This window comes from Sturnira hondurensis, unplaced genomic scaffold (genome assembly GCF_014824575.4).
Source record: "Sturnira hondurensis isolate 20B ecotype Veracruz unplaced genomic scaffold, ASM1482457v3 Scaffold0001872, whole genome shotgun sequence".
NCBI lineage: Eukaryota > Metazoa > Chordata > Mammalia > Chiroptera > Phyllostomidae > Sturnira > Sturnira hondurensis.
In genome coordinates this window covers 8,668,582-8,693,665 of record NW_028074503.1, presented here as the reverse complement: position 1 = coordinate 8,693,665, position 25,084 = coordinate 8,668,582, and positions in this window count along the sequence as shown.

The window sequence follows — 25,084 nt, the reverse complement described above, 5'->3', positions numbered from 1 at the left end:
AAATTTTCTTCTTCTTTTTGTAAGTGACTGAGTAATATTTCATTATGTAAATGTACCACAGATGTTTTATCCACTCATCTACTAATGATGCTTGGGCTGCTTCCAAATCTCAGCTATTGAAAATAATGCTATGATGAACATAGGGATTCATATATTATTTCAAATTAGTTATATTCTCAGAAGTGGAATTGCTGGGTCGTAAGGCAGTTTCATTTTTAATTTTCTGAGGTAACTCCATATTGCTTTCCACAGTCGCTGCTCCAGTCTACAGTCCCAACTGTACAGGGTTCCCTTTTCTCCACTTACTTGACAACGCTTGTCTGTTGATTGATTGACTACAACCATTCTGACAGGGATGAGGTAATATCTCATTGTGGTTTTATCAGATGTATCAGTGCATATGTTCTCCCATTCAGTGGGCTGACTTTTCATTTCGATGTTTTTTTTCTGTGCAAAAATACATGCAAATAAAAAGAAGGAAAGCAGACTACTTTCTTACACCATATATAAGAATAAACTCAAAATAGGTTAAAGATTTAAATGCTAGATTTAAAGCCATAAAAATCATAAAACGTAGGCAATAAAATCTCAGTTGCCTCTCATAGCAATATTTTTTCTGATATACATCCTTGGGCAACAGAAATGAAAGAAAAAATAAACAAATAGAACTACATCAGACTAAAAAAGATTTTGTCTCTAGTTACTGTCATTTAGCACTACCCTTTTCTGTTTGACCTTATTACTGTATTACAGTGTCTCATTGTCAGTGAATAACATCTGTTCCTTTACCAGAGTTTGCTTACCACAGATCAGTTATGGGGGTTTGTGTTCTCATTTTTGGAAATAGTAAACAAAATTGCTATGGATGTTTTTGTACATTTCTTTGTATTGACTTTCCTTTTCATTTCTCATGAGTAAATAAATGCCTTCAAATGAGATTGTTGGATTACATAAGAACTGCTAGTATAACATTATAAGAGTCCGCCAAGTGTTTTCCAAAGTACTGTATTTTGTGTTTCTCCCAGCATATCGAAGTCCTCCAGTTAATCTGAATCTTCAAGAGTACCTGGTTGTTGCGAGTGTCAGTTTATTTTTCCCATTTGAAAATTTATCTATGGTAAAAGCTATGCACTGTTATCTCACTGCATTTCTCTGATAACCAGTAATATTGAACATCTTATGTTTAGTTGCCTAGAGTCTATTTAACTATTTTCTCATTAAGTGATAAAAACAAACTAAAATTTTTTAATTGAATTTTAAACATGATTTCTGCATTTGGGATATAAGTGTATCATCACATAATAATTATGAAATGATCATTTTCCAGTTATTTTTAAAAGTGATTTTTAAAATGTAAATATTTTTCTTTATTTTTATTAAGTTTATTGATGTGACTTTGGTTAATGAGATTATATAGATTTCAATTGTACATTTCTATTATACACGTTCTCGTTGCATTGTGTGCCCACCACTCAAAGCGAAGTCATCTCCCATCACCATCAATTTGGACCTCTTTACTACCTCACACCCACTTCCCCCATGATAATCACCACTCTGTTGCCTGTAGATACAAGTTTTTGTTTGTTTTTTCTTGTTTGTTCATGTGTTGCTTTTAGTGTTATATTCCACATATAAGTGAAATTACATGGTGTAATGTTTTCTGTCAGACTGATTTTGCTTAGCATGATATTCTCAAGATTCATCCCTGTTGCTACACAGGGCAGTATTTCACCTTTTGTTATGGTTGAGTAATAATCTATTGTATATATGCCTCGCATCTTCATTATCCAATCCCCTGTTGAAGGACTGGTTGTTTTATGCCTTGGCCATATGAATAAATGCTACAATAAACATAGGGGTGCATATGCTTTTGAGAAATGTTTTCAAAATTTGGGGGTAGATACCTAGAAGGAGGTATCTATATTAAAGTATAAATATTTTAACTTTGATGAAGGCCAACTTATTTTGATATTTTATTTGCTTGGTGTTATATGTAAGAAATCATTGCCTCACGTGAGAGGAATAAATGTTTTCTGTAGTTTTCCAAAAGTTTATTGTTTCAGACTTTATATTTATGGAATATATCAAGCTATTTTTTAATACGCTATTAGGTAAGGGTAAAAATTAATTAGTTTTTAGGGATACATTTCTGATTATTTAGCACCATTTGTTCAAAAGATTTGGTTAGCTTGGAACTTTTCTTGAAAATCAGTTGAATATGTGGGTGTGTTTCTAGACTCAGCATTCTGCTTTATGCTGTAAATATCTATTCTTGAATTCTTAAATGTTTTAAGCATATTGTAAGTTTTGAAATGAGATATTGTGTATCCTCCAAATTTGTGGTTTTTCCAACATTGTTTTAACCATTTCTATGTTCTCTTTACTTCTATATGCAAGCTATTGATAAGAGAAAAATTAAAACATTTACATGAATGAAGTACTATATAGAGATTAAATGAAAACCAAATTAAATTTGAAGCAGCATTTATGTTGAAACTCATATATGCATAATAAAATGCATATTAAGCTTTTTAAATAAAGCTTAATATGCATTTTATTTCATATTTTATCCTATGGTACTGACTATGACTTTGAGTAAATGTTGACTAGGAGCAAGGAGAATGAAATCCTTCCCTTGTTCCTAATTTAGGGGAAATGAACCCAGTCTTTCAACATGAAAAATAATTTTGGCTACTACCTAGGTTTTCACAGCTGCATTTTATGTTGCAAGGGATTTCCTTTTATTTCCTGTTTGAGGAGATTTTTAGAATTGTGATAGATGATAGAGGTTTTAATTTAGCTGTCAGTATGGAGAATTGCACTGCTTGATTTTCAAATGTTGAAAAAATGTTGCGTATCTTACACAAGCCACACTTGGTCATAATATATTATTAATTCCATATTTTCCAGATTCTTACTGACATTTTTGTTAATGAAGTTTGCATCTAGTACATTAAAATATTTGTTTGTAGCTGGTTATTTATCCCTTCCTTTCCTTCTCTTGTTTCTCTCTTTCTCAGTTCTTTTCCTATCGCACATAGTCAGCAACCCATGCCTTTATTTAATATTTTCTGAGGCAAAAGCGCTTTGTTTTTAATGTATTTATTTACTTTTCCCATATAAGTATAGTGTATTTATTCATTTTAAGACTCAGAGTAGCCTTTATTTATGTATATCCCACATGTGAGTGAAATTTATTTATTTTAAGGATCAGAATAGACATCGCGACTTTGACCATAGCATTTCATTTCCTTTTATCCCCAATCAGCAACGAACACTTCTCCCTTTCTTTTTGCCTTATAAATACGTGTAGTTTTAGTCCTTTCCCCTTAGTCCAAGATTTGATTACAGGTTCCCCCCCAACCTTTTTTTTTTTTTTTACTATTTTCAAAATATCCGGGCAGTGTTTTTAGAGTAGCCTTAAGTCAATGACCAACTCTCCACCCTGCCCTCCTTCACTGTGATGAGATGGAACAGGGGTACAAACCATTCTTAACTCACAGTTAATTTAACATTTGGTCTCTTTTGGTATAACAAGGGTACAGTAGTCATGCAGTTTTATTTTTCCCTTTGTATTTTGTGTTGGTGGATGTACTGGGAGCTGTGACGGAGGCAGTTGCCTGTGACTTTGGTTCATCACTGGACTCCATTATCTCTTAAAGATATTTCTAAAAAATAGAATATGAAATTTTATCACTTATTAAATATTTTATTAATTTTTGTGAACAAATTTCTTTAATATCCCTTGTGTTGCAGGTATACTAGTGATGAACTCTATCAGTGATTTTTTTCTAAAGAAAAACCTCAATTTATATAAGTATAGAATTTTAAGTTGCCAGGTGTTTTCTTTCATCCTTTAAACATTTCACTTCCTTGTCCTCTAGTTTCATATCTGGCTGAAAGCCTACTCTTATTCATTTTTGTGACACTATATAATTTGTATTGTGCTCTGGCTACTTTCAAGATTTTCTATTCATTACTCCTTTTAAGAAATTTTACTTAAATAGGCCTTACAATCTTTTTCTTAATGTCAAATATTTCAGACCACAAATTTTATTCATAATGCATCTAATTTATACAACTGTCTGAACAATAATGCCACAAGCTGTTGAAAGTTAAGATTCAGTAAATTGGATTTTGTAGGGAAAATTATACTAGTGAAGTGTAATGAACTCAACACATGTCTTCCATTCTCGGCTTTCCCAAGATAGCTATTTAACTTGGGAAAATAATTTATCTTCCTTAGACTGGTCTTCAGACAATATTTTTCTAACCTCAAGACTACCTCATGTGTTAAAAATTATTTTAATTTTAATCACTTATTTAATATAGTCATTTGAGCAGTTATCAGGTGCAAGTGTCATGTCAGATTCTAGTTTACATGCTAGTGACATCCTAGTGTAAAAAATAAGGATCTTACTTTTTATACATCTTTTTTATTGTTGTTCAAATACAGTTGTCTCCATTTTCACCTCATGATGCCTCCTGGCTCCACCCATCCCTGCCTCCCACTGTCCCTCAAACCTACCCCCTTTGGCTTTGTCCATGTGTCTTTTATACATATTCCTTGATGGCCCTTCCCCCGTTATCCCTCTCCTCCCTCCTCTATGGCCACTGTCAGTTTGTTCTTTACTTTAATGTCTCTGGTTGTCTTTTCCTTGCTTGTTTGTGTTGTTGATTAAGTTCTATTTATAGGTGAGATCATATGGTATTTGTCTTTCACAGCCTGGCTCATTTCACTTAGCATACTGCTCTTCAGTTCCATCCATGTTGTTGTGAAGGGTAAGAGCTCCTCTTTTCTTTCTGTTGCATAGTATTCCATTGTGTAAATGCACCACAGTTTTTTTTGTCCACTCTTTTACTGATGGGTGCTTAGGTTGCTTCTAGCACTTGGCTATTATAAATTGTGCTGCTATGAACATTGGGGTGCATAGATTCTTTTGAATTGGTGTTTCAGGATATCTTACACTTTAAGATATTAAGCAATAAAAATGTAATATAATGAAGACTTACACAGGAAACTTCAGTCCATATTACTAAGTAAAAGTATCTAATATGAAAAGGCTACGTACTGTATGCTATAGTCTGGATGTTTTTGTCTTCACTAAAATTTATATAGAAATTCTAACCCCTAACTCTGGTGGTATTAGGAGATGGAGCCTTTAAGAGGCTTAATTCATGATAGCGGTGCCCTCAAGAATTGTATCAGCACCTTCTAAAAGAGGATCTAGAGCAATGCCCAAGGTGTAGTTATTTGTTAAAGCAGCTCAAATAGACTAAGGCACTCCATGATTGCAACTGTATCACTTTCTGGAAAAGGCAAATATGCAGAGACAGTAAAAAAATCAGCAAGTGCCAAAGGTTATGGGGAAGAGAAGGATGGATAGGCAAAAGTCAGGGGATTTTTAGAGCAGTGAAAGTACACTGAGGACACTGTAATAATGGATACATGTCTTCTTACATGTGTTCAAACTCACATTATACACAACATCAACAAAAAATTATGATATAAACTATGAACTTGATGGTGGATCGATGAAGGTGTGTCAATAGTATCAAATGTACTGCTGTGCTGGGAAATGTGGATGATGGGGAAGCTACACGAGTGTGGGGACAGGGGGTGTATGGGAAGTCTCTGTGCATTTTACTCTTACTGCATAAAATCTAAAGTCTATTAAAAATGAAATAGATGTCAGGTAAGCTCTAAGAGAAAAAATGGGTGAGGTGATGAGTAGTTACAGGCTACAATTAGGTAGTGTAATCAGAGAAGTCCTCTCTAATGAGCTGACATTTGAACAAAGATTAATGTTATAATGAGAGTGACTAAGTGGATATTTCAAGGAAGACTGATCAAGGAAGGCAAAGGGGAGAGCAATGGCAAAGGGCCTGAATTTGAGCACACTATTATTTTAATGGACCTCCCACCCTGCTCTGTAAATATTATCAACCAATTGCACCATGGGCCATTATAGCCCTGCAACTACAAGTTGATAAATTAACTCATGACATTTGCAAATATAATTATGCCAAAGAATTATAATATGCATATGAGTTGAACTATCATTCAAAAGAAGCTCTAGACATTTCAAATAACAGGAGATTGTGGGCACAACTGCTAAAATAAATTACATAATTAAAAACATTTTCTAAGATTCTAAAATAAATAACTGAAAAAATTGCTTTGAAATCACAGTTCTAGTTTTAAAAACATCGTCATATGAATGTGATTTTTCTAGCAAATTTCCCATGGACTAGGGAAAAAAGTACTTATTTCACAACAAGTGATCCTATAATGTTTAATATTACAGAATTATCTAAATTAACTTAATCACAAATTTATATGCTTTAATAAAATGTTTTGGGAATGTACCACAGGCCAAGTGCTTTATATGTATTTTTGTGTCCACAGTGCTACTGTGCAGCATGTGTCACCTCTATTTTATCGATGATAAAACTGAGGATCAAAAGAATGATTTAAAATTAAGGTGAAATACTTATGTCTAAAAAACTGACTTCAATAACCAGCTCTTATGATTATATCATGGATTTATATTGATTTGTGACAATATGTTCATTGAAACTGAAAATATATTTATATAGTATATGTAGTGGAAACATAAGTCTACATAAATATCGCTATTGATGATACCATGAAAGTAAGGTTTTATAACAATCAATCTTCCAATAATGTTATCTCATATAACACCTTATTTGAGGAGAAAGATTTTAGTAAGATAAGTACATCAGACATTTAAATACTAAGTTTACATATTAATGCCCAGAAATGAGGTTCAGAAAAGTCCCATAGAAGTTAAATGTTACTCCATAATTTGAAAGTATATATATATATATGATACATATATACATATAAGACATGTGAATAATAATGCTCAAATTAAAATCTAATTTTTGGGTTCATTTGTTGCTTTCAGTTTTTTATCCCATATCTGAATGAAATCATATGGTTCTTAACATTTTTCTGTCTAACTTACTTTGCTTAGCATGATAGTCTCAAGATCCAGCTATGTTCTTGCAAATGGCAGTATTTCATTTTGTGTTATGGTCAAGTAGAATTCCATTGTATACATATATGTAACACATCTTTTTTATCCAATAATCTATCAAATGACAGTTTGATTGTTTCCACATCTTGGCCATCTTGAATAATGCTGCAGAGAACAATGGGGTGAATGTAATTTTGAGATTAAGTGTTTTCTAATTTTTTTAGTAGATACCCAGGAGAAGGGTTGCTGGGTCATACAGTAACTCTATTCTTAATTTTTTTAAGAGCGTCCATACCATTTTCCATAGTGGCTGTACCAGTCAACATTCCACCAGCAGAGAATGTGAGTTTCTTTTCCTCCACAACCTCTCCAATACTTGTTACACTTGTTTTATTGAGAATATCCATTCTAGCACGTGTGAGGAGGTATCTCATTGTAGTTTTGATTTGCATTTTCCTAAGAGTTAGTGAATTTGAGCTTCTTTTGTATATATCTGTTGGCCATTTGTATGGCTTCTTAGAAAATGTGTCTTTTCAGGTCCTCTGCCCATTATCTAATTAAATCATTTGTTCTTTTGGTGTTGAGTTGCATGAGTTCTTTATATATTGTGAATATTAAACTTTTGTTAGAACTGTTGTCCCACATTCAGTCTCACATTTGGTCAATTACCTTTTATGTCTTTTGGCAGTTTCTTTCGATGTACACTGGTATGGTGCTAATCAGAAGGAAGGGAGATGGGGAGTTAGTAAAGAGTAAAGGAGGGCAGATATATGGTGTCTGATGATTTGACTTTGGGTGGTGGACACACAATAAAATATACACAGACTATGTATTGTAGAGTTGTACGCTTGAAATCCATATAAACTTATTAACCATTGTCAGCTTAGTAAATTTAATTTTAAAAGCAGAAAGGAGAGGATGAAGAAAGACAACATCAGAATGCCAGAAAGAACTGAAGGGAGACAGAGAGGCGAAAGTGCATTGAGAGGAGGGAAATGGGAATGAGGAGGCATAAGGTCAAAAGAAGCAACTAGCAGAGAGAAAAAGAGTTTGAGAGGGAAGGAGAAGTACAGATAACAGGGTTTGCTCAGGAGAAGAAGGAAGTGGAAAGGAGTAAGTAACGGAAAAAAGTGGGGGTCAAAGGTGAAAGAGTTGTGTCAGAAACAGGATGCAGGAGCATTGTCCAGTCATCATCTAATTCTGATTGCATCTGAGTCTTAGTTTCCTCAAATGTAAAAGAAAAAAATAGAATTTTTAAATATAAAAATATATATTTTAAATAATTTATAAGTCTCATCTTTTGATCATGATTTGTGAACTTAATTTTGAAATGTTAAAATGTTAGTAAAGAGTATAAGGCAAACAATTTTTCTAAATGCAGCCCAATTATTCTAGATGCAGGTGCATTTTGTGTGACATTGATTATTTGCTGAGACTAACATGTAATCTGGCCAAATCTGTTCTCATATGACTAGTTTATTTCTAGTTTCATATAAATTATTATAAGTATGAAATAAAATTGATTACCTTCTTGAAAAATAAGGTTTTTGTATTAAGAATAAGTTAATAAACAAATCTTGAATAGAGGTTACCAAGCCCAATTTTAGTATGAATGCCAATTTTAAAATTTTCAAGTGAAAAATTCTTCAAAAAACTCTAAAGCATGTCTCACAGAGAGAAGACCAAACTCTCACAAAAAATGAATTATTAAAGAAGCAAACATGACTAAGTTATAATAGAATTCACAATGAATTTTGGTTGCTTAGACTATTATTCAGTTCTCATCCCATCAGAGAATTTGCTTGTAGACACTTCAAATTGCATTCATGTTTATGAAAATTATTTCTCTGTCCAAGTCAAAAAGGCAAATCTGTTTGTCACACAGTACAATGTAAAAAAAAAGATATTGGATTATATTTTTCTTTATTTATTCAACTAATTGTGGGGGCAACTCTTCCTGCAAGTCCCTCCGTCCACCACAGATGAAAGTAAACACTACCAAGACATGATCAGCCTTGGGAGGAGAGGTGGCCAATTTCTCAGGGGAAAAAGGCCTGGGCAGTGGCCAGCTTCTTAGAGGAAAAAGGCCTTGAGCCCCTTCCTCCAGGGGCTTTAATTGGGTTGTATTCCACACAGGAATACAGGGTGGCAAGGATGAAACAGTAGATAACATTTCAAACAAATCTGAAGGCTTAGTCTGAGTCAGTGTCTGTCAGGAAGGGAGTTTTGCAGACATTTTAGGGTTTCCTGCTCAGACCCTTAACATATGAATAAAAGCACTCTTAGCAGAGCAGATTTCACAGGTTTTTCAGGAATTCTTTGTGATGCCAGATTTCCTCCTCACCCCGGATCTGCTCTACCAAGGCAAGAAGCTGCACCCATCCCCATAAGGTTTCCAGGATTAAATGGATTAGACCAGGACTTGGGGACTTGGTCTATGTCACATGGTGGAGGAGGGGCAAGGATCCATTGCCCAATCTTTGTTGCAGCCCCCCAAGTCCTTCCATGATGGCCTCCCAAGTGATCGAGTCTGGCTTAGGTTGCCCCTCCTCTGAGGGGTCTTACTTGTCTCTGATTTCCGCCCAAGCTTTGGGGGCAGGGAGGAAACTGAGGCAGCATTTGCTCCCAGAGACAAGCTTTGTCTCCTGTAGCTCGTATTCTGGAGCTCGCTCACTCATCCTTAACTATGGGAGGTAGTTACAATTCCTGAAATCAGGCAGAGCAGTCCACAACAACTAATATTAATTGAGGAACTCTGAGTAACTTAAAGGAAACAAAAATAAATGATAAATTCTTTGCTTCTTAGTAACTCTCCATTTCAGATTTTCTAGGGAATTTCTCAATTTCAGCACAAAATTATGTATTTTAGACATCTGATTATCTTTTAAATGTTATCTTCATATATTTCTATTTATGGAAGTTATGCAAATTTGGACATTAAGATATTATTTATTAATTACAAGGGCTGATCAAAATTGCCTAATTTTACAGGAAGTATATTTTAATAATTATGAATTTTAATAATTATCGAGATTCAATGATCTGCACGTAATTAGGATGGTGTGGAGTCACCTAGTAGTGGTGAAAAAACATACATAATGAGAAGCCTTCTTTGCCTGCTGTTTCTACAAATTCAGTTTTGAACACTGAATGCATAATGGCAATGCATTCCCCACCGCATTTTTTGTCAGTCTTAATACCTGTTGTGCCAGAATGTTATTTTAGGTATAATGAAGAGGAACTATATTTAAAGGATATAGTAATAAGGGGGGTAAATGGTAGTAGGAAAATACAATAGAAAAGAAAAATAAAAAAAATAAATAATGGGAAAAAAGAATGTGATTAAGATTAAATCCTTCTAGTTCCCTTATCTGTTTCAACAGCATGTCAAAAGTAGCAGGTGGCTTCTTAGGCCATACCTTGTTAGGAGTCCATGAATTTTAGCATAGTTTTCCAGGAAATTGGAAAATATTTCAATAAAATGTAGGTATTGACCTATAATCAACAGTCTTCTAAGGACTCAGAAAGGACCCAAAACTTCCTGAAAGACTAGTGCAAGAAAACATTCCTTTGAGATATATTATATCTCAATCACTGTGCTTGGGGATCTTACAGCTACTTCATTTAATTCTTTAAACAATTATTGAAACAATAACTTTTGTCTCATTTTTAATATAAGGAAACTGACTTAAATAATTTTCCTAAGTTTGCAAAACTTGAATGTAACCTAGTATGAATTGCAACATATATTATTCTTATTCTATATTCACTATTCTTTTCATACATTGTCATTGACAAGTCTAATTGATTAATGAAATGTAAAATATTGGTGTCAAAGGGTTCACACCTTACTATGCTTTTGTAGCAAAAGCTTTTCATTTAGGATTTTTCAGGACTTGAAAATCGACATTATAGATAATCAGAGTATTATTTGGATGATTATGGTGTATAATGAAGATAAATGCTTATATCATGCTTTTTATCCCTTATATTCAGAAGACTAAAAAAACCCAAAGTGGAAGAAAATAAAGTATATGCTGAAAAATGATTCAAGAAGCAAGATGCTTTGAAAATAGTCTGGTTTTGTATAAGACACTGAAATTATAATTTAAATTGTTGCTAATTTACTAATTGACTTATTTTGTTCAATGTTCACTAAAAAGTAATCTAAGTTGTAAAATACAAACCAAAGTTCTCTGAAAAATATAGAAAATCCATTCTTTTTTTCACTTTCATAAGGAAACTCAAATCACTAAGAAAACAATGAACTAACATCAAAATATTTTTGTATGAATATATGTCATAATAGCAGTAGAAAATTATTTAAAAATTTACTTCACATAAAATTTTTCTTAGGTTTTGTTAGCATCCATTTTAGGGATTTGATTCAGGGATGCCAAAAGCTAAAACAATTACCCTAAATATAATGAGTAACAAAAGGGAGAACTAGGAGTAGAACCCAGGCAGATTGGTTCTAGTGGCCCAAGTTTCACACGAACCCATGTCATATGTACCTTTTCAACAATGGAAAACAACATAACCAATTCAAAATATGAAATAAAGTTTTAAATACTTTTGTTTCCACCTTTTTTCTGATTTCCCATTCAGTATATTTGTTTATATTTCCTGTAATTACATTGAAACTCACATAAGTTATATTTTAGCATGACATTTTTAATATGAAATACTCCTTCAGCCCTTGGTCGGTGTGGCCATTTGTTGGAGTGACAACCTGTAGACGGAAACGTGCAGGGTCTATTCCTGGTCAGGGCACAAACCCTGGTGTGGTTAAATTGTCTCTTTTTCTCTCTCTTTCTTGTTCTCTTCTGTAATGAAAAAAATGTCCACAGGTGAGGACAAATAATACATAAATAATTAAATACAAAAAAGAAATTTGAAATACTCCTGCAAAATTTGATCATTAATGTTGACAAGAAGAAAAAGTGAAAATTAAAAACAATGTTTGAAAATATGATGTTGTAATGCTTGATTGAGGGGTTTGCTTCTTTTCCAGGTGGCAAACTCTTCCCATAGACATATGTATTATTGAAAATTAAAAAAATATATATATGTAGTGAAAACCATGAAAGTGTTCTAGATCATCAGTGAAATTTTACTCTTTATTATGGATAATAGGATCTTAAAATGTCAAAAGATGAGTTTATGCACTACTTTTGTGAACTAGTTCAACTTCCTAAAAGGTTCAAGAACCAATTATGCTTAGGTCTCTGTAATGACTTCTGTTGTCATTAACTGACTTCTTCTAGCTTTTATCACAACCTGTGTTTGTTATGATTGGCAGACTTTCCTCAATAGCTGACCATTGTTTATTAACATTAGGGAAAGTTCTCACTGATAGAACATGTTGGAAATAAGCTACAGACAGTACATATAATCTCTGTTGAATCTGCACCAAACTTCTTGACCTAACTCTGTAAGTAATTAAAAGTCTTCACAAAGCAAATATAAATAAGCAAGAACAATAAAATATAGTTAGAGTTAGAGAGTGATGGGATTGATTTAGGTCAGATAGCATTTGACTAGGAAAAGGGGATATATGTGTAAAATGTGGGGAGATATTGTTCTAGGCAGAGGCAATAATTCTAAAAAGCCTAAGAAAAGAAGCGTGGTTGAAATGGAGAAAGGAGAAGAGTGAGTGACAGAGAATGACATAAGAGAGAAAACCCAAGGGCAAATGGTGCACGCCTTTTAAAACAGAATAAGCAATTTGATTTAAGTATGAAGAGGGAACACTCAATGTTTTGAACAAGAAAGTGGTTTGGTATTTTAAAATAATCTCTCTGGAGATTAAACTGTAAGAAGAAAAAGTGAAAGCTCTTAGCTCAGTTAGGAGACAGTTGCCCTAACCAAGACATGACAAAAAAGAAAAAGGGCATAAAATGTTAGCATGTGGACTTTTGTAAGGTAGCAGTGATACAATTTTGATGGATTGAATGTGTAGTGTAAAAGAAACATATTAATTAATAAACTATCAGATTTTATTTAAGCAACCTGGTCAGTAGTGGCATGTTTACTAGGAAGAAAAACACTGGAAAAGGAATAATTTGAAGACAGAATTAAAACTTAAAAACCCAAAACACTAATTCAAAACAGCATAAGCATCCCTATGTTCATTGCAGCATTATTTACAATCACCAACGTATGGAAACAGCCCAAGTAGCCATCAGTAGAGGAGTGGATAAAACAACTGTGGAATATTTACACAATGGAATATTATTTGGCCTTAAAAAAGAGGGAAAATTTACTCTTTGCAACAGTAGGCAAAGGCCTGGTGGATACTATGCTAAGTGAAATAAGCCAGTCTGAGAAAGACAAATATCACATGATTTCACTCATATGTGGAATCTAATGAACAAACTGAACTCATAAGGAAAACAGAGATAGATGCATAGATGACAGCAGGGTGACAGCCAAGGAGGGGGCAGGTTAGAGGATGGAGGGATCCAGCCAAAAGGGAAAGGGACTCATGGACATGGTCAACAGTGTGGTGATTGCTGGGGGTTCAAAACAAATAAGGGGACTGAATGGTAATAGAAAATACAATAAAGGTCTTTAAAAAACTTAAGAAACTTTATATTCCAGAAACAATTCACTCATTCATTAATATTATTGTATTGTCACTTTGTTATTAGATAAGACAAATGGGAGCATATCACTTTATAATCTTAGTAGAAAAATGGGATAATATTATTCTTTTACTGGTATCACGTTTCAGTATTATTGCCATTATTATTACACAAATTTTGTTTATTGTGCACAATGTGAATTTTCTTCCAGAATTATTGCTGTCAGGAGTCGTACATAGAATTTAATTTTTTTCCTACCCACCATCACCCTACCCTCTGGTAACCACCTAACTGTTGTCTGTGTCTATGAGTTATTTTTTTTGCACATTTGTTGCTTTCAATTTTATATTCCACATATGAATAAAATCATACGGTCTTGATTTTTTTCTGTCTGACTTATTTCACTTACCATGCTATTCTCAAGATCTTTCCTGCCGGACCCTGCTCCGCTGCTGGCTCCGCCCCTCTTACGGACCTGGTTGAAGGGTTCGTTGTAGTCGGACTTCCATATGATTCAATTTTCTGTTTTTTGGCCGTGTCTTTGTTCTCCAAACCTTTGTTGTATTCAAAGTTGGTTGTGGGAGAAGGCACAGTGTTTCCACCTATTCCTCCATCTTGGCGGAAGTCTCAAAAAATAACATTTTAGTATTATATAGGTTGGGCTGCTTTTCTGTAGCTTATTATAAAATACAGGTCAAGTTTTTCAAAATTGGGGACCATTACTCAGACACTAAGTCACAGCATAGCACTTGTGTGTTTCACCAGCTATTGAAGTATCAGAGTTTGTAAAGCAGCAAGTGATGCAGTTGCATTTAAATTAAATATGTTTTTCCTTAAACTTAGAAAGAATAAATCAAGTGCTGTCTAGAAAAGTGTAATCTCAAGAACAACAGAGTCACATAGGGGAGGCCATAGCAGTTTTATTTAAACTAAACCTGAAATTCATTCATATAAATGTTCTTCTAATTGTAACTACCTTCATCTCTTTTCTGAAAGCATCTTATTTTCAAAGTTATCTTCTTAATGATGATATTAGTCTTCTCTGATTAGCTTTAATTCTTGCTATATTTTACATTTTTGTTCAAATGAAATTGATATATAAAAACTGCACTTAAAAAAATTCTCACCTGAAGACATGTTTATTGATTTTAGAGAAAGGAAAAGGGAGGGGAAGTGAGAAGGAGAGAAACATCAGTGTGAAAGAGAATCATTAATTGATTGACTTTCACACAAACCCTGACTGGGGACAGAACCCCCAGCCCAGGCATGTTCACTAACCTGAATCAAACCCATGACCTTTTTGTTTACAGAACATATGGATTGATGGTCCAATCAACTCAACCACATCAAACAGGGTGTCTGTGTGTGTGTGTTTAAGTTAAAAGCTAATTGATATACAAAAACTGCACATTTTAGTGTATATAATTTGATGAGTCTGAGCATATACACACACCTGTGAAATCATCACCACTATCAAGGTAACAAACATATTCATCACCTTCAAAAGTTTCCCCCTGCTCCCTAACTTTTTCTTGTGATAAGAACACTTACCTTAAGATTATTTTCTTAACAAAGTTTTCAGTGTACAAAGAAGAGTTAACTGTAAGCACTGTGTGGTATATCTAGCATATCTCTAGAACCCATTCATCTTGCATGACTAAAACTTTATATACCCTGAAGGATGTTGTGCTAGATAAAAATAACAGTTACAGAAAGACAACATTCTTCTTTTATCGTAAAAATTAAGGGACAAGCATTTTTCTCCTTTAAAATTAAAACCCATGGCACTGTGAGTTACTCTAGGGGGAAAAAAAAACCCATCAGCACTGTATCTTCACTTTGTGGAGAATCCTGTGTTCTCCTAACCCTTCTGCGAGCTGGAGGAGTGTTTCGGTGACGTTGCCCCTCTTTCCACCCACCATAGAAGCCTGGGTCAAATACTATACTCTACACTTCTATTATTAAATTCAAGCACAGGTTAAAATTATTAAGTTCATTCTTTTAATTATTAAGTTCATTCTTTTAATGAATTATTAAATTCATTCTTTTGAAAATGCTGATTTGCTTTACTAAGCATTCTCCTTCTCTTATAACCAAAATATGCATTTCTCTTCATGTAGGTCCAACCCAGATGATTGATATCAGGAATACTGGTGAATTTAATGCCCAGGGGAGGTGGGAATCTGACAGCTTCCTCTCCAGGAAACAATAGAATCATCCTTTTCCTTCTCTTCTGTTCCTTAGTTGGCAGGGGTGGAGGTTGAACTGGGTGATCTTTACAATGTCTTCCAAATCAAAAGTTTTATTATGATATTTGCAAATGAGAGATTTCTGTAATAATACTTTCTTAAAACCTCTATAGAATATATAACTGGGAAAATATTTTCTTTCCAATAAACTTTTGTACACATGCTAAAGACATATATAAAGTCACGCCAGCAAAATATTGTGCAGTAAAGCTTAAAACTAATAATTCAAACAGTTTGTGATTGATTTTGGAAAAAAATCAATTCTATTCTGTGTTTCTAATTATACAACAGTGCTCTTTAATTTTGGAATGTATAACCAAACCTATATTTCCATGCTTTAATACTGTTTCTGAGTCATGATTAAAATGTGTTATTATATATATTACATACTCGGCCATTGAGGGCCCAAGGGAAGCAATTATTTGGCTTGGTATTTGACTGGCAGAACTATGAACATAATCACAATCTGCACATTCTTTAATTTTATAACCACTTTCGTGTTTTTACACTTGTAATAATAGTAATTATTATTAATAATGCATATTGTACAAAAAAGAAGAGAAGCAGAAACCAACCTTAGTATGATTATATATTTTCAGTATTCAATTCAGTCGACAAATCATTTAGTCTCTGCTATGTGTAAAGCATTATGGCAGCCCTGGTAGGGCATAAAAACGATATAGGCATTATCCACATTCTATGTCAAATGATATTCAAGTATAAATAATTGTGAACACAGAATGAAAAATGCATATTACAGGCACAACACTATGCCTGTAACACTATGCCTATTTATACACTGTGGATTAGTAGAGAAACTTACGTTTTATCATGAAATGCATTATGGAGAAGTTAATTTTGAGTTCAGAATAAGAATTGAATAATTTAATTTGTCAGTGCATTGTTGTGGGATATATATATATATGAAAAAAAATATATATGAATATATATAGGGGATATATATATATATATATATATATATATGAAAAAGCACAGGAGATGAGACATTGGGTGTGTCTTAAGGGAATTGTGAGTATCCCAGGGTACAACAGGAACTGAATAGGAGATAGAAGATAAGAGGTAGGTTAAAACCAGAAGGCAGGGGAAATGGTGGAAGGGAAATGAAGACAACTGAACTTGAACAACAGTAAGAAAAAACAGAGCATCTACTATGGCATGCTAAGCTTTTCAGTTTTTATTATTTAAGTATTAAAGAATCTAGAGCAAAGCTTTAACATAAACAAATTGAGTCTTAGAATATTAACTCTGTGAGAATTATGAACATTTCTTTCTTTAAAAAAGCAGACATTATCTAATATAAGCAAAACAAATATTAGAAAGCTTGAAGGACTCGTGAACAACATTAAAACTTGAAAAACTAGGCTCAGAATAAACAGCAAATAGGAGATTTCTGGAGGTGCAGAGGTTTTATTGATAAATATCCAATAACACATTTAAATAAAAATTAAATATAACATGAAAATAACAAAATTAAATAATTTTAACAGTAAAATAATGATAGTAATAAGAATGTGAACTGAGGTGAGAGTTAGTAAGCTGATATAAATCATGCCGATTTTGACATTACAGGACGTAAGTAATTAGTACACATTTAAGATGAAACTGGGTGAAAAATTGAGACTGAGTTTATACATATAATATAGTCTACATGTGAAGAGGTGCATACACACAAGGGGGTACTCCCCAAGAACAGACTTATCTTCTGGAGAGTGGGCTCCTTGTAGTACAGGCTTCTCCAGCTCTGTGGGTACTTCAAGGGGGATCCATCTGTTTGGCCTCAGTGAGTTTTTTTGAAAACTCTTTTAATGCATTTGCCCATTTTGTGATGGTCGATTTATAAGCACATTGACCCACAGCCCATTGAAAGAGAGTTCAGCAGTTTTTGACCCAAAGGCACATGACTCCCATGCCCTACCCTCCCTATTCACTGGATCTCCTGAATGGCTTTCTTTTTCGTTCATTTGTATCTGGGTGAAGAGTCCTTGAAGGGAAATGTTTTGCCAATGAGGAGAAACAACAAATGGCAGAAGCACTAAAATCAACAAGTCCAAAAAAAAAAAAACCTGTTTTGAGCAGTGGAAAAATGTCTCGACAGGTGTACTGCATCAAATGGAGGGTACTCTGAAGATGACTAAAGTTTAAACACGTAAGAATGAATACACAATTTTTAACAAATAAATTCTGGGTTTTTGGGGGGTTCTCCCTCATGTGTGCATTGTTTGTGTTTAAATTTACAAATTTAAATTATTATTCAAAATGAAGAGATCCTGTAATGCTTCAGATCAAATTTTTGAGATTAATAATTTTAAAAAGCATATAATAAAACAAATTTCAACTCAAATTACAAAATTATAAAAGATGCAATCTCTGCTAATTTTCTCTTCTCTCGAGTTTAAAATGTTTACCTAGGCTTTTCTCAATTTTCAGAATAACACATAAGTGTATAGCTTAAAATTAATCTATAACATAATGATGCTTATTGTTTATAAAGTTAAAGAGTAAACTAAAGATTTTTTTGAAGAAACACAGTATTTCCTTGCTCTGACCTTCCTTACTCTCCTCATTATTTATCCTCTGAAGCAATTTCTTTTAGATGTTTCTTCTGGCGATTTTAAGATATCTCTAAATGCTATCATAATATCCTTGCAGGTATCAATTTTAGATACTATCTCTTGACTTACTATTTTTGTGAATGAGGATTTAATGGTTTTATGTCCACATATTCTCTACTTCCCTCCTTGAATCTTGTCAAATCAATAATATTTAAATTACACACCTGTGAAATTGTTATCTATAGCTAATGTTTTATTGGACTCATATCACCAATTTCTTTATTATGTTTCATGGAGATTTTAATACTTTTCTCATTAGCTTACTTTTCTCTGTATCAAGTGCTATTTCTTGCTAAAACTTTCAATAATCCTTCAATTTTCCAAAAGGCCAATCTCCTCCAATAACTCATCATTTCAAATTCTGTTTGGTGACACTCTTCCCGGACAACCCCTTCTGAGGCTGGTTGCTGTTTTAGCCTCGTGAACAATGGCGAACTCGGAACATTCCTTTTGTGCCGTCCTTAAATTTTCTCAGCTGTTCCCTGCATTGGATTCCTATGCTTCTGACTGTCACGTCTTTCAGTTCTTGTGGATTTATACCTGTTTTGGTGGGTCATGATCTCTAGTGACTTCATAAAGTTTAAAGCATCTTGTAGAGTCAAAGGAGACAGCAACACCAGCTGCATACAACTAGCTCGCCCAGCACCCTGAAAGTGCTGCAGCTACACCCGGTGCATGTAATACACAAGGAGACTCAAAGTAGAGCCGTATAAGCCATGCCCCAGGAGGCCTCCCCCTCCACTGCTGCCCTTTAGCCTCATGGAGGTGTGGAAGGCCTGGCCAGGTCCCTGCAGCCCTGGGCCTGGGCAATGCAATCCAGCATGACCACCCCGGGGCCTGAGCATCCGCATCCATGAATTTTCTTTTACTAAGTGACGAATGGTGGCCCCATACCCAATCCGCACTCACAGCAATCCACACAGTTGAATATCAGGCCCTTTTTTATTTCTAACTCTATTCCTCCCCGGAGGGAGTGGGAGACCCCAATTGCTAGATTCCTCCAACACCTACTCTTTCTTCCTATAATGAGGAGAACATACTTGATTCTTTACTAAGATAAGAACTGTTCTTCTCATGAAATGTAGGACAGTAGCCAAGTTGGCAGAGCTACGGCGAATCAGGACATTTCCTCTTTTTCTCCTCGAGGGCCCTCACGGCGCGCACATCACGTGTCCTCTCCACAAGCAGTGACTGATGGGTTTGAGTTTCTCATATTTCCCTGCACAACTCGTCAATGGGCATATACTTTAAGGTTAATTCTGAATATGTGACTATGTCAAACTTTATTGTGTGAATTTTATGTGTCTTAATATCATACAACTATTACATGATAATATATAATTTGGGAGCTGAACTTTTAAGTTTTTCAAATATGGTTGTATACAATCTAGTAGGAAAGGCATATTTTAGGTAGGTGGAAAAAGATATCTGCCTCTTTAATATGTAAACTGGATTATTCCTAAATTGTGGGAAATTCTTATAGGTTTATATGACTTAATGCCATACAACGTATAGTGGAATTGCAAAGATTAGAAAAAATGCTCAAATTATTGTTGTAATTTGATTTTGGTTTTACAGATGTTGTGTGTAATGTACTGTGTAAATATTCACTTCAGGAAAAATTGTGCTTGTAATATTCTTGACTTTTCTATTATCATTACACATGTCATTCTTTGTAAATATGAAATTATACTATATAAAACAATTACGTGATAATCATATTCACCTACTAAGAATAGCTACTAAATCAAAAATATAGAAAACAATAAAATTAATTAGTCCATCTTTCCACCAGTTGAAATGATTCTGTCATTCTTTATTGATTTTACAGGTTGGTTGACACATTTAAATAAGATTATTATTGTGATAACAAAAACTGAAAAATAGACATGATGTGTAAGCTTATGAGCAAAACCACCTCATGGAGTTTCTCATACCTGTTCCCCTGCTCAGGTCCTTAGGTGTCCTTTAGTGCCACTCAGGTGCTGTTGGCACAGTGTGCCAGCAAGTAATTCCATAGGAAATTTTCCTATGAAAAGAAATTACCTAAAAATTATATAAATATTCTAGTCAAATGGAACATTATCGCTATTCTATAAAATAATAATTTAATTATATGCACTAGTATATTATGTATTGTATATTCAATAATACACATACACATATAAATTATATATATTTCATGTAACTGTCTTGCAGAAAGATATACAATACAATTATAATATGTTTAATAATGTTATTGATCTTCTCAAGTATTACGGTTTAATGAATCTCTGGATTAATTCCTCATTTTTTAAGTTTGTCTTTGTAATAGATGTACTATACAGAGATGAGCAAAAGTAGGTTTTCAGTTGTTCATAGGGAAAAATGCAAGCAGGGTATGATTATTTCAGTAGCTATATTAACTCAAAAGAATGTTACTGACAACTGTACACCTACATTTTTGTTCACCTCTGTACACGATATATCATCTAACATGCTATATAGTAAAAATATATTGTACATATCCTAGGTGACTTTCTTACCAAATATACATAGTTGAGTTATAATGAGTTCACAATTGATATTCATATATCTTCTCAAATGCCATGGTTAGCTTGACATTCACTGAATTATCGCATTAACTCCTAATTTAATCTGAGGATGTTGTAGTTTCTGCCACCTCATGTTATGAGTTTGTATTATTTAACAAAGATTCTTTGTGCTTTTCCTAACACTGAAATCAGTATAATTTAGTTTTGGAATTCTGAAAATAATAGTTGCCTGGAAACCAATGTCAGAGAACTTGTAGTAAATGAAAGCTCAAAGATAGATAGATGAATGAATGAATGAATGAGTGAATGAGTCTTTTACCATTGCTGATATTTGAGTTTCAAATATTTAACACAAATCCGCTGTAGTAGCATTTTACTTGAGGCCTTTCCTATCTGTTTACACACCTTATTTTCGGTGTCTCTGAGGACTTTATATAAGGTAAGGAGTACTTGTTAATTTTCAATTGTAAGGTTTCTTTTGGGGGAAATAAAACTAAAAATTTTCTGAAAAATGAATAGTTGCTACTCAAAAACATAAATTATATTAATGGTTTATTTACTGGGTCGAATAAATATGTATGTTTATAGTTTTCCTTATTAGTTTATTAAAATTGTATGTGATTTAATATGTTTTACTAATCATAGTCTCAAATATATTGTTGTCACAAAATTGTATTACCTCTCCACCATTTTAGCTTAAAAATTATTTCATTACACTTGGGTTGCTTCCAAATCTTGGTTATTGTAAGTAAGGCTGCAATGAACACAGGGGTGCATATATTCTTTTGAATAAATGTTTCAGGTTTCTTCAGATATACACCCAGAAGTAGATTCATTGGATCATAGAGCAGTTCTATTTTTGTTTTTTTAAAGGAAACCCCATGCTCTTTTCCACAGCGGCTGCACCAAACTGCATTCCCACTGCAGTGCACGAGGTTTCCCGTTTCTCCCCATCCTCACCAACACTTGCGATTTGATTTGTTGCCCATAGCCATTCTGACAGATGTCAGGTAATACCTCATTGTGGGTTTAATTTGCACTTCTCTGATGATTAATGTTGTTTAACATCTTTTCATATGTCTATTGGCCATGTGTATGTCCTCCTCGGAGAAGCATTTATTTAGGTTCCTTTGACCATTCTAAACATTTATGGTATTGAGTTGTATGAGTTCTTTATACATTTTGAGTATTAACCCTTTATCAGATGTAGGACTGGTGAATATGTTCTCCCCTTCACTGTGTTTCCTTTTTGTTTTATTGATGGGTTCTTTTTCTGGGCAGAACCTTTTTAGTTTGATGTAGTCCCATGTGTTTGTTTTTTTGTTTGTTTTCCTTGCCCAAGAAGCTATATCAGAAAAAAAAATATTGTTACAAGAAATATTTTGAGATTTTACTGCTTATGTTTTCTTCTATTATTTTTATGATTTTTCAACTTGCATTTAAGTCCTTGATCTATTTTAAGTTTATTCTCATGTATAGTATAGGAAGGTGGTTTAGTTTCACATATTCATTCAATTTTTCCAACATGTTTATTGGATAGACTCTCTTTCCCTCACTGTATATTCTTGCCTCCTTTGTCAAATATTAATTGACCATAAAGGTGTGGGTTTATAGCTGGGCTCTCTATTTTCATCCCTTAATCTATATGTCTGCTTTTTTGGTTTGTATGTTTGTTCGTTTTTTGTTTTTTGCTAGTACCATGCTCTTTTGATTACTATGGCCTCTGAGTATAGTTTGATATCACAAGTAGCATGAGTTCTTCAAATTTATTCTTTCTCAAGATCGCTGTGACTATTGGGAATGTTTTGTGGTTCTATATAAATCTTTGGGTTATATGTTCTAGCTCTGTGAGCTACATCATTGGTATCTTGAGAGAAGTTGCACTATTTCTATAGATTGCTTTGGGTAACAGAAACATTTTAATGATGTTAGTTCTTCTCACCCATAAACATGGTGTACAATACAACTTATTTGTATCTTCTTCAATTACTTTCTTCAGTATTTGCAATTTTCTGAGTCCAGGTTTTTGTATTCTTGGTTAAATTTATTCCTAGGCATGTTTTTGATATAATTGTAAATGGGATTGTTTTTCTTAGTTTCCCTTTCTGATAGTTCATCATTAGTGTATATAAATGCAATTGATTTTTGTGTATTTATTGTGTATCCTACCCCTTTACTGAATTCATTTGTCAGTTCTAGAGCCTTCAAACATGGTGCCAGTGCTGAGCCTGAGGCCACTCATCAGATGTTCCGGAGTATGCCAAGTCTAACTGCCCCAACCAGGTGCCACTGACCTTGGTGATTGCGCAGGGTGTCAGGGAGCTACTGGGGCAAGGCCAGCAGAATTTTCCAGGCCCAAACACACCAAGATTTGACCATGTGAAGGAAGACTCTGCACTGGTTGGGCCTGTGTAGGAAAAATGGCCCCCATCTCAGAGCCACACAATTCTGTTTACCCCAAATTCTGCTAGCAGCCAGAGCACAGCAGAGCAGGGCAACAGGGCCTGGGAGGGTGGGGTTAGTGGATCTCCTGTGAAGGGGAGGTACAAGTCAGGCTTATGGGAAGGTAGCAGGAGAGGCCCCTGCCACATACCCACATATCTCAGTCTGTCTTGGATTCTGCACAGATCTCCCCCGTAGGATGTGGCTGCTAGGAGCCTGAAGGGTGGGCCTGGAGAATCTCCAGTGATGGGGAGGCACCAGCCAGGTTCAGGGAAAAGTATGGGGAATGGCTCCTGCCCCAAAGCTACACAACTCAGTCTCTGACATCCCCTGTGTCTGCCTGGACCTCTAGACCTTGCCCCATGCAGCTGACTCCTTTGCAGGGCGTCCAGAGGGAGAGGCTATTGCATTCCCCTAGGCTGATGTTGTAAGGAGGGTGGTGCTCCTCCCAAGAAAAATAGTGTCTGTGATATAGAAGAATTCAGCTTAGGAATCCCGGCAGCTATCCTTTCAGCTCTCTTCCCAGAGCCACAAACCCCTATCTTACCTCACACAACTCTCATAAGCTCTTCCCTTTGTCTGCTGGAGCCAAGAGTAAATGGTTGTGAACAAGATGTTGTGCATTGGCCCTTTAGGAGGGCATCTTTGTCTCTAGCTGACTTCTGCCTGTCCCTGGTGGACAGACTCCTTGCTGGTTTTCACAGCCATATGCTATGCAAGTGCCTATTCAGGGATCTGGTGATCTATTCTGGAAAGCCCAGAATGGGGTTAGCCCTCCACAGTCCTCATTGGGAGCCTTTGTAGCTGAGATATCCTTCTGAAATCACAGTCACCATGCATGGAAACAAAGCCAACAATTTCCCTTTGTACGAACTCCTACCAGTCTGACTGTGGCTTCTTCCGTAAATCTTTGGCTCTAAGACTTCTGGTCAACTAGTCTTTTATTGGTTGTTCATGATGATTTTTCTATATTTTAGTCGTAATCCCAGTGTGGTCCTGGGAAGGGGAGAGTGTAGCTTCCACCTATTCTGCTGCCACCTTGGATCTCCTAACCTGTTCCTGTCTTAACAGGGTCTTTCTCAGCCTTATTGGAACTAACATCTGTCATTTACAGGAAGTGTGCATGGTGGTTTCTGATAAAAAGAAATGAGCTCTGTACGAATTAATTTTTCCGAACTCTAATGCTGGTGGAAGAAATAATCTGGGATCCTGTCCCAGCTGACTACTTTCCCTACCATGACTTGGGGGATACACAGTGTCTCAATGCAGCCAATCACCAAGTTCAAGAAGAAATTATGTTATATACACATTAGCCCTGGCTGGTGTAGCTCAGTGGTTTAAGTGCGGGCCTGCAAACCACAGGATTGCGGTTCAATTCCCAGTCAGGGCACATGCCCTGTTGCAGGCCAGTTCCCAGCAGGGGACTCATGAGAGGCAACCATACATTGATATTTCTCTCCTTCTCTCCTTCCTTTCCCCTCTAAAGATAAATAAATAAATCTTTAAAAATAAGTTATATACACATTAAATGTTTATAGAAAACAGAAACTGACAAGAAATGTATCTGAGCTTATAGAGAATTATCTCAACAGTTTTGAAACAAAGTATGCAATGAACATAATTTGAATTCAAACG